This window comes from Protomyctophum parallelum (assembly GCF_964188405.1).
Source record: "Protomyctophum parallelum genome assembly, chromosome: 2".
Lineage (NCBI taxonomy): Eukaryota > Metazoa > Chordata > Actinopteri > Myctophiformes > Myctophidae > Protomyctophum > Protomyctophum parallelum.
Genome location: NC_139699.1, coordinates 22,791,731 through 22,805,981, shown reverse-complemented (window position 1 = coordinate 22,805,981; position 14,251 = coordinate 22,791,731).

Here is a 14,251-nt window from a genome sequence, read left to right as displayed (position 1 = left end):
GGGAGAGAGAGAGAGAGAGAGAGATAGACTGGCCCAGTTGACTGGGAGAGATAGAGAGACTGGCCCAGTTGACTGGGAGAGATAGAGAGACTGGCCCAGTTGACTGGGAGAGATAGAGAGACTGGCCCAGTTGACTGAGAGAGAGAGAGAGACTGGCCCAGTTGACTGGGGGAGAGAGACTGGCCCAGTTGACTGGAAGAGAGAGACTGGCCCAGTTGACTGGGAGAGAGAGACTGACCCAGTTGACTGGGAGAGAGAGACTGGAAGGGAGGCTGGAAATGTTGAGGGGAGATTGCTCAGTTGGCTTGAGAGAGACAGCAACGAGACAACACCAAGGGAGAGCTGCCAGGGTCTTCAGGGAAGGCATAGCCTGTTTTCAGTGTCTTTAGTTATTGGTTTGTTGTTTTCGTCTTTGTTAGTTATCAAGTGTTTATTTCTTACTTTTGGTTTTTGAAAGTGTATTGTGGCCAGTATTACTTTTGCAGTATTTTGTTTTGCCTCAGACCCGGGCTGTGACAATCCGTCATATGGGTTCATCAGTTTTGGAGGTAAATAAATACAACAAAAGATCTACATTCTTGGACTTTGTCTATTCTTGGAGCCTTGACCGCTCGGCAACTCTTACATGTGGTGGCAGCGGAAAAAGAAGAAAGGACAGTCCAGAATGCCTACAAATCGACATCACCAGCAGCATCAAGCCATACTCTTGGAGGAAGAGGGTGCCACAGGGGGAGCTGTCGAGGAAGGTATCCAGCCCATGGTGGACACAGCCACTTCCCAAGAGGCAAGCTTTGCCAACTACATCAAGCTGGTGAAGCCGTTTCATCAGTTCCAGAGGGACAAGGGTACAGAGAAGGTGAAGGAGAGGCAGCAGCTCAGTGGCCACAACCTCCGGATGGCCCAGCTCCAGTGGACATAGAGGCACAGGGGAGACGGCACCGGGAGGAAACCCTGAGGCGAAATGGACATAGTGGCCGAATTTAGCATTGCAGTTCAAGCCAGCACTGGGCTGTTGACTATCATTGCGCACGTTCATGTTATTGGGGCAATGGCACGTGAACGCCATGTTTCATACGTGAACGCGCGCAATGATAATCAACGGCACAGCGTGTTCATGATATTGGGGCATGACACGTGAACGCTAAACGTGAACGCGCAAATGGCACAATGATAGTCAACAGCACAGCGCGTTCATGATTTGGCCCAATCCATCCCAGAATGCCTTCTGTTCCTACCCGAAGGAGGAGTGAAATCGCCTCATGCGCTTTTGAGCTACTTAATGCAAGTGGATGGGAGGAGAAATCCGGTGCCGTCTCTATTAATATATACTTCTAAGATGCAGACAAGGATGTCACACAGGTTAAATTTGACTCTACTGGTAGCTGGATGGTTATTATGATATATCATATAGACATGAGTGTCCAAATCTGTCCAAAGGTTTTGGACATGTGCAGACGTGTAAGGGTCCATTTGGACCATCAATAATTGATCTGGGGACTCCCCGGGAACCCTCTGCTTAAAAAATAAATAAAAGACACCCCCAGCACTCTCACTTGAGTTCATTTTAGGATGTCTAATTTATTGATGACCCAGCAGCAGCAGCAACAGTTCATGACGAGGCCGTCTCGGCCCACAGCCCTCCTCGCCATGATTAAAATCACCCAAGCGTTCATTCTAACAAGTTTTTGAACTGAACCTTTTAACTGAGTACTGACAAGCTGCAGTGTTGGAAAGTAACTACAAGTACATTCGGCCTAATTAAGTACTGTACTTAAATAATGTTACTTCTACTCCACACAAAGTATTGTACTTTTACTCCATGACATATGAGAAGATTTTTTATGGCTCTTTTAATGGCATTTCTATCTCTGGGACCCAATTTATATTGTAAAATCAATGTTAATTTAACAACTTTCTTGAAGGAGTTCCAGGGGGTCCCCATGGCTAAATGATAGTTAGGAACCAAATGGACCCTTATGGGTCTGTAACTCTGAGAGTGTACGTACAAATGCGGAACCATCAGACTAGTGAAGAAACACAGGGAAGGTTGCCTTATATTAGATTAGTCGATGGTGGCTCTTCCAAGAGAGATTTTGCGCTCTCATTAGGAGGGTGTAAGTGCCATCCAACCGTTTCACTAATTTCTTTAAAAGTTTTACTTTGAACCTCTTACTAAGCTGTGACGACCAGATCTTATGCATGTCATTGCAAATACTTGTAGTCATCAACCTGTTTCAGAGAGGAGTGTTGTTAAGTGTTTTTATAATGTGGTTACACACACACACACACTGACACACACACACACACACACACACACACACACACACACACACACACACACACACACACACACACACACACACACACACACACACACACACACACACACACACACACACAGAGCGTTGGAGCTTCAAACTATAGAAAAAGCACTCCCCGGAGCACAGGTCTCAGGAACGTTTGTTGTGGGTGTGCATTATTTGGTATTGACTGATCATAGAGGTTGCAGTTAGTAAGCAATAGGGTAGACAATATCTTCAGCAGCTGTAATGTGTTGTAGAGGATTTATTGTGACAGGATGTGATAATGCTGGCCGTTGGCCAGAGGCTCCAGGAAGTTGACAGGTCCACAGGTAAATTTTAGGCTTTTCATTCACCTTGAAAAGTGCAGTGCAAGTCGGCGACAAAGTACAACAAATAAATAATACTGGCCAAAACAACGTTCCAATAAAACAAAATGAACATGTGGCCCCTTTTACCCCTTATGAATTAGGGGCAGGGCCCCTATGTTCTTTTAACTCGTCTCACTCGTCTTTAACCTTTTTAGACCTTTTTAAATACACACCTTATTATGAAATCCTTATTCAAGCAAATAGAACAACAACCAATGTTCAATCAGAATAATGTTCTCACTGGTACAGTAGATGATACTCAGTTTCACTCAGCAAATGCTGCACTTTACAATACCATTAAAGATAACTTGTGTATTCACAATTATAAAACCTTATAAGTTTTAAGACGATTATGTAAGCCGGCATGTAAAAATAAACAAAATAAAATGAGTACTCAAAACCCCCGTTGCAGGCCTGTGTCTTCACTCTTGTGAGTCAAAGGCAACTTACAGTTCAGGAGAATGGTGGTGGTGTTGTTGTGAGAGCGTCTGTGTGTGTCTTTGATGCATACAATTGTGCGGCCTACACATGCAGGTGGATGGTGAACAAGGGACTTAGCTGGGCAGAGATGAAGAAGAGATGAGGGACAGGTCCCACGTTGCCAGAGGAAGGTTAGAGCGTTGCCTGGTAGCTCAACCCGCTATCTGGGATGTCTTGCTTCAGGCAACGTCTTCAGGAAGGTTTAGTAGTTGACTGCTTTAGCTAAACAGGCTACCTCCTCCTCCCACTATCATGATACACTGTCCAACTAGTAGGCCGTGTTGGGACCCATGAAAAAGTGCTTAGAAAATGAGTTTTGTTCCCATGTCAAGCGAACTACGCATTCAATGCATTTTCTCATAGATAATACCCTTCTAGTCTTTGGGTTAAAAGTTCTACTCATAATATCCTGCTGTTTTTTTTTAAGCCATAAATGTATAAACAGTGTATAACCAAAAAACTAAAATAGTGTGCTGCTGTTTTTGCTTGTAAAATGTGTTTTTGGCAACACAAATATTTTCTCAAATGTCAAATGCATATACTTAACATCTGAAATAAGTATTGGTGCCTTTAGTTTACTCATATGTGAATTGATATCATGAAATGTAGCATATTTGTTAAAGAATATGCTTCAACTTAAGTGTTTGCCACACAGTACAATGAAACCTACACAGTAAATTGTGCCAAGAGCTTATGTTTCATACATATGTCTCAACCTAATGTGTAATGAAAGGTAGAAAAGAAAATCAGGGCACCTTGGACCAACATGGCAGAAAATCTATCAAAATGTTACCACGCCCCCTAAATTGGAATAATGCAACAAATGGACAAGACTAAAAATTAAAGTAGTAGAGGTCAGAATTATTACAACATATGGTATGAAACATTTATTTATTTACAAGTGGGTCACAGCAAAGGGTCACAGCATCTGTCATCTGTACATCCACCCCCCCCACCCCCCCGCCAAGGAAATATATGAAAATTGAAAATACAAAATAACATACAAATGCATCACAATAACACCTTATAATAATTGTTGAACAAAACAAGTAGTAGGCCTACATGGTAACATGTTGGGTTACTCATCCCTATCACTTTCATCAGAGTCATCATCCCGTCATTTTCACAGTCCTGGCAGTGACATAAATCAGTGCAAGACAGTTTTGCAGACATACATGAACATCTTTCAGTCCAATTACAGTGGACTACCTGCAACACACTATCAGGGGCAGGATTTCTAGTCATCCATGTTAATGTTAACTCCCCATCCTCCATGCCCCATCCACTGCCAATGGGTGAAGGAGCACACATCCTACTAGTCAGAGAACGTCTCATCACTGCTGCTTGGTAGTTTGCCCTTTTGCAATGTTGGTGGAGAACATCACTTGTTGGGGGAATGGACAGTTCTGGCAAAGCTGATGATGCCGTACAGAATGATTTGTACCTTCCGCCGTAGCCTGAAAACCCACCTTTTCAGACTCCATCATGGCCCATAGCACTTACCCTAACCCCTTAGATAGCATTTCTGTTGACTTAGATAGCATTTGACACAGACTTATAGCATGTTATATAGACAGCACTATAATTGTATTGTATATAGTCATAGCACGCCATAGTACATATGTATAGCATAGTAGTAAATATGTATAGTTTGTGTATAGTGTATGTATAGTTTCATTATATAGATATTCCACTGTTACTTTCTTAGCTTACGCATGTTTCATGATAAATGCTTTCATGTGATGTATTCCCATGCTTTTGTTCTTGCTTAAATGTAAGTCGCTCTGGATTAAGAGCGTCTGCTAAATGCCTAAATTGTAATTGTAATTCACGTTTTTGGCAGATGATTGGCCATACAGGTGGCACACATATTTGCTCAGTGTGTTGAAAGTTGACTGGTCAAGGTTAAAACTGCTGCCAAGATGAACCTGCTTGGCTTACCTCAGTTGACTCAACGAATGCCGAAGAGGTAACCTAAAAGTTCCTCAGACAGATTGAGGCGCAGCTTCCTCAGTGTAAGCAGAAGTCTCTGAGTATCACTAAGTGACTGTTTTGCAGGAGGTGGTAAACGTGGTGACACAAAATTGAACAACAACATGAAAGTCCTGTGAAGAATTTCATTTTGCTGTCATCAAATTCTGAAGGATCAAGAGTACGATGTTTCAACTCACTTTCTAATTTGTTGACTTTATCCCTAAGTGATTGACATTCAGCATTTAAAGATTTAATCTGTTCATGTAATGAGGCAATGTCATTTTGTGTTTCCTCTGTCTGGACCCCAATGCCTGGGACTTCAACAACAGTCTGTACCTCTGCTGTACTTCGATCAGTGATGGAGGTGAAACCAAATAACCTTGGCACGTAGTCAGGATGTAGAGGATCATCACTCTTTTCCCCTTAAATAACAAAAACAACAAAAACATTTACTAGAAATATGATATTAATTTGTTTACATATATGGGGTGTTTTCACATATGTCCTGTTTCAGACATCAGCCTCAAAACAAACTCATCCGGGACGGGGCTGCCAAATCATTGTGAGATTATTTTTTTACATTAACCACTGGAACAATAGCATCCCTATTCTGGAGGGAACATTTGCTACATCTACAAGCTCACAACATTGTTGGTGTAGAGCAGGGGTAGGCAGCTTTAACCACGGGTGCCAAGGGTGACCACTGGCACACACTGGCAATGCCAGTGTCTCACTCTAATGCCAGTCTGGCATTAGAGTGAGAGAGGATTAGCCTGCATGTCTGTAACTGAGTGTACAAATGGAACCAATGGACCCCATTGGACCCCAAATGGACCCTTCTTAGCCCTTAGGCCTTAAGCCTACAGGTCTGTGAGAGTGGAACCAAATGGACCTTACAGGTCTGTAACTCTGAGAGATGGAACCAAATGGACCCTTACAGCCTGAGTGTATAAATGGACACATGCAGGTCTGTAACTCTGACACTATGGGTCCATTTGGTTCCATTCGTACACTCTCAGAGTAAGTCCATTTGTGCAATAGCAAATCAAAAGTTATGTGGGTCCTTGAAAAAAACAAACAAAAAAAAGTTTGTTATTAAACCACTGTAGTGGTTATCAGTGGACTCTTAATGTGTCATATAAATCAGTGTCATACGATATTCTGAGGAAAACCATGGAGACTTAACATTCAGTAACTGCAGGGTGTGTTGATCAATAAGAACATTAACATCAAGTCTTTCCACGGACTCACGTAACATGTTGAGGAGTAATTACTCCTGACCAGATCTCTTTCAGGGGAACGGATAGCCCCTTTCGGGACCCTACGTAAAACTTTTCTGATATTTTGTTGAGTATTACGTTGGGTCCCTGCTCACTACTGTATTTTCGTATGGAAATTCCTATATGCGGAAGTGGAGATTCTCTCTAAAATAGGACCCGCGGCATGTGACGCCATTATTTTCCTTGAGTTATTCTGAATTCGGTAACTTTAAGTAGCTATACATCCAGCTGCGAATATCTCCTGTGGCGCGGAAGCCGTTAAGTATTTTTAATCTTTGTTTGACCGATTTGGTCGCTTTATTTCTTCTTGTTTGTTTACCGTTTATTGTACCGCCTCCCGGTGTGCGGTTGGCTTGTGAGGCTACGTCCCTGCCTCTGATCTGCTGTGTCATAGCTATAGCGCCACTAGCTAGCCAGATAGGCGGTACAATGAGGTGTCAATAAACAAGGAAGGAAAAGAAGAATCCAAGCTTCCAAATCGGGCAAACATATATTAAAAATACTTAACGGCTTCCGCGCCACAGGAGATATTCGCAGCGGCATGTATGGGTACTTATACTTTACATATTCAGAAAGCCTCATACTGAAGAATATCGTCAAAGAGCGCGGGGAGGCGGTAAACATGTAAACATGAGCCAGTAAATGTTTTAATCAGGTGGCATGGACGACGTGGAACAGGACCCAATGCACTGGGTCGAACAAATGTCAGAAACTTCAGTAGCATTTGGGTTCTGCTTGGAGGGCTAGGGAACGGACTATGTTAATCCACTTCTTGGTCCACAAGAAGAGAACTCCGTTAGGTTCATTTAAAACGGGACATTGTGTGAAAAGGCCCTTTTACATTGAACGTATGGTTTTACAAAAAAGCAACATACCTGACACAAAGTGAAAGTGGCACCCGCAAATCCAGTAGCCCTGAAACATGACTACATCGGCGAAGTGCAGCGATCCATTTACTTATTTTTTCTTTACATTTCGGCAGTCTGTAAAAGGATAGCTCCGAGTTCTTTTTTAATCTGTTTGTACAGTCAATCGCACAACGGCTCTTTCCCATTTTCCCAGTTTAGAGTGAATGAAAACAGCGTCGCAACAGTGAGTTGCTAGGTTGCTATGGACAACAAAAAGTTCTTCCGCATACGACGACGTCACGCGCATACTCAAGGGAATAAAGCGGCTACGCGATTGGTCCACGTGACCAAAACCACACCACTCCCCTTGCACATATTATTACGCCTTGTAAGAAATAGTCCCGTCTTCGATCACGGATTATAAAAAAACTGCAGGGGGGCACGAGTAGAACTATTTTATTTGGACTTTCTACCTATAAATCTCTTTTATGGAGAAAGAATTGTGTAGTCCCCCTTCCGTGGGAACGGAACTGAACGAAAAGGGACCTCACAATACGGCCTATAGCTTTATAGCCAGCTAGCATGCCAACAGCATACATGCAGTCACAGTGAAGCTGGAAAACGTCCTTGAAATCACTGTCCATCAACCAGTCCAACACTTGCAACTCAAACCAACAGATTACTTTTTCACTAATCTGGTCAAGACACTAAACAACGTGTGTTACATTAATTTCTCTTCACAAACATATCTCCTCTCTTCACTCTGTCACTCATTATTCATTCATGAATAATGCTTAACAGTCCTGCCCCCTTTCATGACGACGAGAGACCCATAAGTGAATTCCCTCCAAGTATTAAAGACGTTTACGCTGCGGCCAAAACCAACTCGAATTGTGACAAATCATGACAACAAACACAATATTTTGGGCTGAACAAATAATTACAAAGTAAAAAGTTTCTGACATACGATTGGTCCAAACGACAACCTACCTCAAACCCTAACCTGGTCGTTTTAATGGACCCCTCACCAACCTTAATCCGGTCGTTTTAACAGACCCCTCACCAACCTTAATCTGGTTGTTTTAAATGACCCCTGCACCAACCTTAATCTGGTCGTTTTAACGGACCCCTCACCAACCTTAATCCGGTCATTTTAACGGACCCCTCACCAACCTTAATCCGGTCGTTTTAATGGACCCCTCACCAACCTTAATCCGGTCGTTTTAATGGACCCCTCACCAACCTTAATCCGGTCGCCTGTAAAACAAGTGCCCCCTCATTGACCATCGACCAACAGGCTCTGCGTATAGCCTCGGTCCCAGGCTTACTAGCCGTAATAGGGTCTCATATTTTCAAATGTTGCTGTAGACTGTTGCAACGCAGCCTCTCCAGGTGTATCAGCGATACAAATGCGTTAAGCCATTTAGTGAAACAAGGTACAATAAAAGTCTAAAATAATTATTTGGTCTATACTAGTGTGCATTATAGCGTCTGTTGTACAGCGTAAGTGGTTTCACAGATGCTTGCGGTTTTAATGGACTAAAGCCAAAAATGACATGCCTGGACACACAATCTCTCTCACACGCACAGCACACACGCACAGCACACACACGCACGCACGCCGCAGCGGCCCACTCCACAGCGCCTCTTAGCATGTCTCTCTGTCTCCAGCAGCGAGAGAGAGAGAGAGAGAGAGAGAGAGAGAGAGAGAGACTGAGACAGGAGAACATTGTGTAGGAGGATTCCACATTCAAACCCAGCCATTACTGGGGGAGAGCGAGAGAGAGAGAGAGAGAGGGGGGGGGGGGGGGGGGGGGGGGGGCATTTCATTGTTTCATAACATATCATTCTGCTGCCTTCCTGCTGTGTGCTTGTAATGTTCAATTAATCAATACGGCAAGAATCGTATCGTATTCCTTGCAGATAATCGTATGGATACGGATGCTACCATATCCATAACAGCAGGAGCTGCTGTGTGTGACACGGCTGTAAGAAAATCCATCAGAAGCAGTTTCTCCCAACAGTGACAATATGATTAATTTTTTTTGCATTTATCCATCAAAACATAGAGTTTATTTGTATTTATTTAAATGTAAAGTTAGTAGGACATGCAGTGATTATTCAAAATCAATGCGTATCACAAAGATAAATATCGTATTCGTATTGTGGCCTCTGTATCGTGATACGTATCGATTACAATTACAATTTAGGCATTTAGTAAGACCAGTGGTTCCCAAAGTGTGGTCCGGGGACCCCCAGGGGTCCTTGAGGGAGTTTCAGGGGGTCTTCAGCTAAATGATAGTTAGGAACCAAATGGACCGTTATGGGTCTAACTCTGAGAGTGTACAAATGGTGGAGAGTGTACACATGGTGAAGTGTACAAATGGAACCAAATGGGCCCTCACGGATCCATTTGGTTCCATTTGTACACTATAGGACCGTAGCCTAATGCATGTCAAACTGGGGGTCCTGGAAATTAAACGGGTTGAGAATCACTGCTAGAGCCGTAACAATGTTCTCTTATGGGCATATCTCTTCAAATGGGGGTCTGCAGGCTAATTGCTAATTAGTGTCAATTTGGGGGTCCTTGATATGAAAAGGTTTGGGAACCAAGACGCTTGTATGTATGTAAGTGAGATTTGTATTAACCCCCTCCCCTTTTGTAAAGTGTATCTGTACACAGTTCTTATTAGTTAACTTTGTTTGCAAATATGATGCTTTTATGGTCCCATTGCGCACGCACGCACACACACACGCACGCACGCACACACACACACACACACACACACACACACACACACACACACACACACACACACACACACACACACACACACACACACACACACACACACACACACACACACATTCTGGCTCTCTCCGAGTGTGCTGTGAGTCCAAAAATATAAAGAGCAGGAAATACTTAGTGGGTGATATCATCATATTGTAGAGAATAACATAAAAAGCTTGTTTTTCTCACCGAGCCGGAGCCTGCTTCCTTCTCTCACAGAGGAGCACGTCGCCCCTCTTTCTCACGTCACGTGACACATATTTGGACGCGGGTTGTTTCCAATGGAAGTCGTAATGAAGTGTCTATTTCTCCTGACACTGCATGTGTTGTGCTGTGTCGTCCTCGTATCCTGTGTGTTTTAGTGACTGTGTGTGTGTATGTGTGTGTGTGCGTGTGCGTGCGTGCGTGCGTGTGTGCGTGCATGCGTGCGTGCGTGTGTAGTGCACTGCAAAACTCACAGAGTTTTCAGCGAGTTGTTGTTGCCAAGACAAATTCCAACATGTGTTGTTCCTCCCGAAGCGTTTGCGATTCTGTTATAGGTTGATTTAGAGATGAATAACAAGTGGATCACTTCATCTCGAAAGCTGTTACATGTCATCGTAGAATGGAGTCGTATGAAGTGCATTGTCGCGCTTCACTCATGAGTAAACACGCTCTGAACATGTAACCGTTAGATGCTTCAAGATGTGTTCGTATCTCAGAAGAAAAGACACACGACGAGCAGATCACGAAATAAGACAAACGGCACACTCGATCTCTGGAAGAGATCAACGTTTTGTCAATATCCGGTACAGCAGTGCGGTTCTCATTAACCAGTGGTCCGGGGACCACCAGTGGTCCTTGGAAAGGGTTCTGGGTGGTCCCCATGCAGCTAAATGATGGAGAGTTGGTAACCGAATGGACCCTTACAGATCTTTAAAGATGGAGTGCTGTGATTTTTGTATGTGTTGTATTGTATTTTTCATGTGGTTATGTATGAGGTGAAAATTTAGGGTTTCTTCCTGGAGGCTGAAACCTTGACAGTCAAACGTGCCAATGAGAAAAACAGTGATATTGTGACATCACAATATCATCCCCTCCCCTAACCTTATCATACAACAACAGCTGTTGTTCAGGTGGCTCATCACACCCACCAGTTCATTAAGTATGCCTGGTGGGTGTGTCCACATAAAAACGTCATTTTAACAAATGCATGCATGCACACAAGTGCACAAATCTGTCTTGTTGACGGCAGACAGCTGGGTGAGTGCTGGCGCTTTGGTATTGGGGGTCAGATCAACATGGAATGAATTCTGTTCTGGCCATATAAGCAGCATGTCTTGAGGGTTTGATGAGGTCAGATCAACATGGAATGTCAGAACAGGTCAGCTCCATATACATGATGAGATCTAAGGGTGGTAGCGGGGACAATGTACAGGGTTTGATGAGGGCCCAGGTAGGGCCGGGGCCTTAATTTTCGGGTATGTTGAGAACTCTAGTTTTTGCCGGCTACTGGACGCGGCACTAATAACTTTGGGGCAGGCCCGTCTAGAGTTTGAAATTTGAATGGACAGGTATCAGTCAAAAGGGAGACATCGAAGAGGAGGATGGATGGGGAAAGATCATGAACATATGGAATGTCAGAACGGCTCCGTCGGCGGTGTTCAACAAGTGGTCCTTGAGGTGATCCAGGTGGTCCCCGGCTAAATGATTGAGAGTTGGTAGCCAAATAGACCCTTATTGAACTTTAACTCTTGAGAGTGTAAAATTAAACCAGATTTGGTTTCGTTCTACACTCTCAAAAGTAAAATTATTGTTAAACATCTGCATTACTTGACTTACAAAAAGTCTACAGTAGGCCTACCATCACAAAATAATCTATGTTTTGTGTCTGAGAGGCAAATGGTGGTCCGCTCAAATGCAGAATAAATAATGGGCCTTGATGTGAAAAAGGTTGATATATAGAGCGTCTCAGTCCCGCCCCCTTTCATGACGATGCCAGGTCCAGGAAATTATTCCCAATGCATTATTCCCATATACATTTCAAAAAGTATTTATTTAAAGACGCTTACGCCGCGGACAAAGCCAACTCAAGTTGTGACAACTCATGACAACAAACACAATATTTTGGACCAAACAAATAATTACAAAGAAGAAAAACAACAAAGAAAATGTTGTAACCTACCGTTTTTTCTTCTTTCTAATTATTTGTTCGTCCCAAAACTTGTGTTGTCATGATTTGTCACGACAAGAGTTGGCTTTGTACGAGGCTTAAAAGGTCTTTAAATAAACACTTTTTGAAATGTCTATGAGGAAAATGAACGGGGAATCATTTCGGGCCCTGGTAGAGGGCTGGACTGCGACGCTCTATAGGGTCTATAGCTACCTTATACAGAGTAGGAAAACAAACGTAGGGTATGTTTTTTTGTTTTGTTATTTGTTTTCATCTGTTCTGCAGCTGTGAAGGATTATGTGTTAGGTAGCAGAGCCCTTCTCAGTCAAGTAGATGTCTGGCTGAGAAGGCTCTGCTTCCCAAAACACACACACACACACGCACGCACGCACGCACGCAAGCACACATACACACATCGTCGCTGAGTGAGCGAGAGCTCTACGATGCCAGAGTGTTTTCCCATAAATAAATAAATATATCTCTGGACTGCTGCGTGTCTCTCAGCTGTATCTCTTCATTTTCCTGCTGTCTCTCTCTCATCTCTCTCTGTCTCTTATGAACAAGTCGGTCCCTGGAGGACATGGGACGGTATTCCTTTCTACTCTCGGCCCAAGGGAAGGTCAGCTCGTTGTACTTTGAGTCCAATGGAGGTTCATAGAAATTTGAATTCATAAAATCAAATCAATCAATCAATCAATCAATGAGGCAATGAAAGGCCGTGTCACATCTCCCTCAGAGAGAGAGAGAGAGAGGGAGAGAGAGTCAGGTGAAGGGTCTTGGCTTTTTATTACCAGGATGCATACATTTTCTCCTGGGGGTACACTTTTTTAAATCGACCTGTCCCCTTATAGAGGGTATGGGGCTGCAGAAACTGAATGGCAGATCGAGTGGCAAAGTAAGTGACAAAGTGAGTGACAAAGTGAATTTAATGTTGTTTAAAGTAATTTAATGCAATCAAATATGACTTTTCTGTTTGGATGCATGGGCTGTCAAGGACAGGAAGTAGTTTTTTTGCCACTCAGGCATTCCCACATAACTTCCGGGTATGATGATGATGTCACGCGCATACCCTCTATAGTCCACTTGCCAGAATGTGAACGCAGGCTTGTTGAGTACACCAAAGTTTTATGTTTAGTATGGGTCCCCAGCATGTAGAAACTGCCGGATGCTGCATAATGTTGAGCAATTTTCATAATTGGAATAATATGTGACCATACCATATCAGTAAAAACAAATCTAAATTTCACCATGCTTTAAGTAGCATGTGACATGTCAAAATAGGGGGTTTTAATGATGCTGGATCCATTCCAAGCATTAGTTTTGCAACAAAAAATAACTACTTAAAACGGCCATAGCCGTTTAGGGGTGTATGACTTTCATCCGACGGAGCATTGGTCCGAACGACAACCTACCTCCTCCCTCACCCTAACCCTAACCTCCCCCGGGGCAGACACCTAAACCTAACCGCAACCCTCTCCCGACCCGCAGCACACCTCGGAGCATTGCTCCTTCGGAGCAATGCTCTGTCGGATGATAGGACGCCTCCCGCCGTTTAGCACATATAGCACATAGACCATAGCACATTTGGGCTATGGTCGTTTTTAACGAAAGTGATTGGTCCAGACAGGTGCATGGATGCATGCCATTGGTCCAGACAGATGCATGGATACATGCCATTGGTCCAGACGGATGTATGGATGCATGCCATTGGTCCAGACAGATGCATGGATACATGCCATTTTTTGATCATGCCACATTTGTGGCCCCCGCGTGTAAGTGCCCTTCCAACCGCTCCCGGTTCCATTCCAATCCAGGCCAGCTCCCAGTACGCTGGAAAACGGTCTCCCGAGGCCCCCCTCCCCGTCCTTTCACAGTCCAGGCCCCTCCAATCACCATAAGCAACTCATTTTCTGTATTTAATATGAGCGATTTTCCCCCACTCTCCAATGCCCCGAAAAGCGACCGCCGTCACCTCCTCAAGGCGGCTGTGAAACGTCCGGCGGGAGGTTACTCTCCCCGCGAGCAAATGGCCAAGCACCCCCCCACACTCCCGAA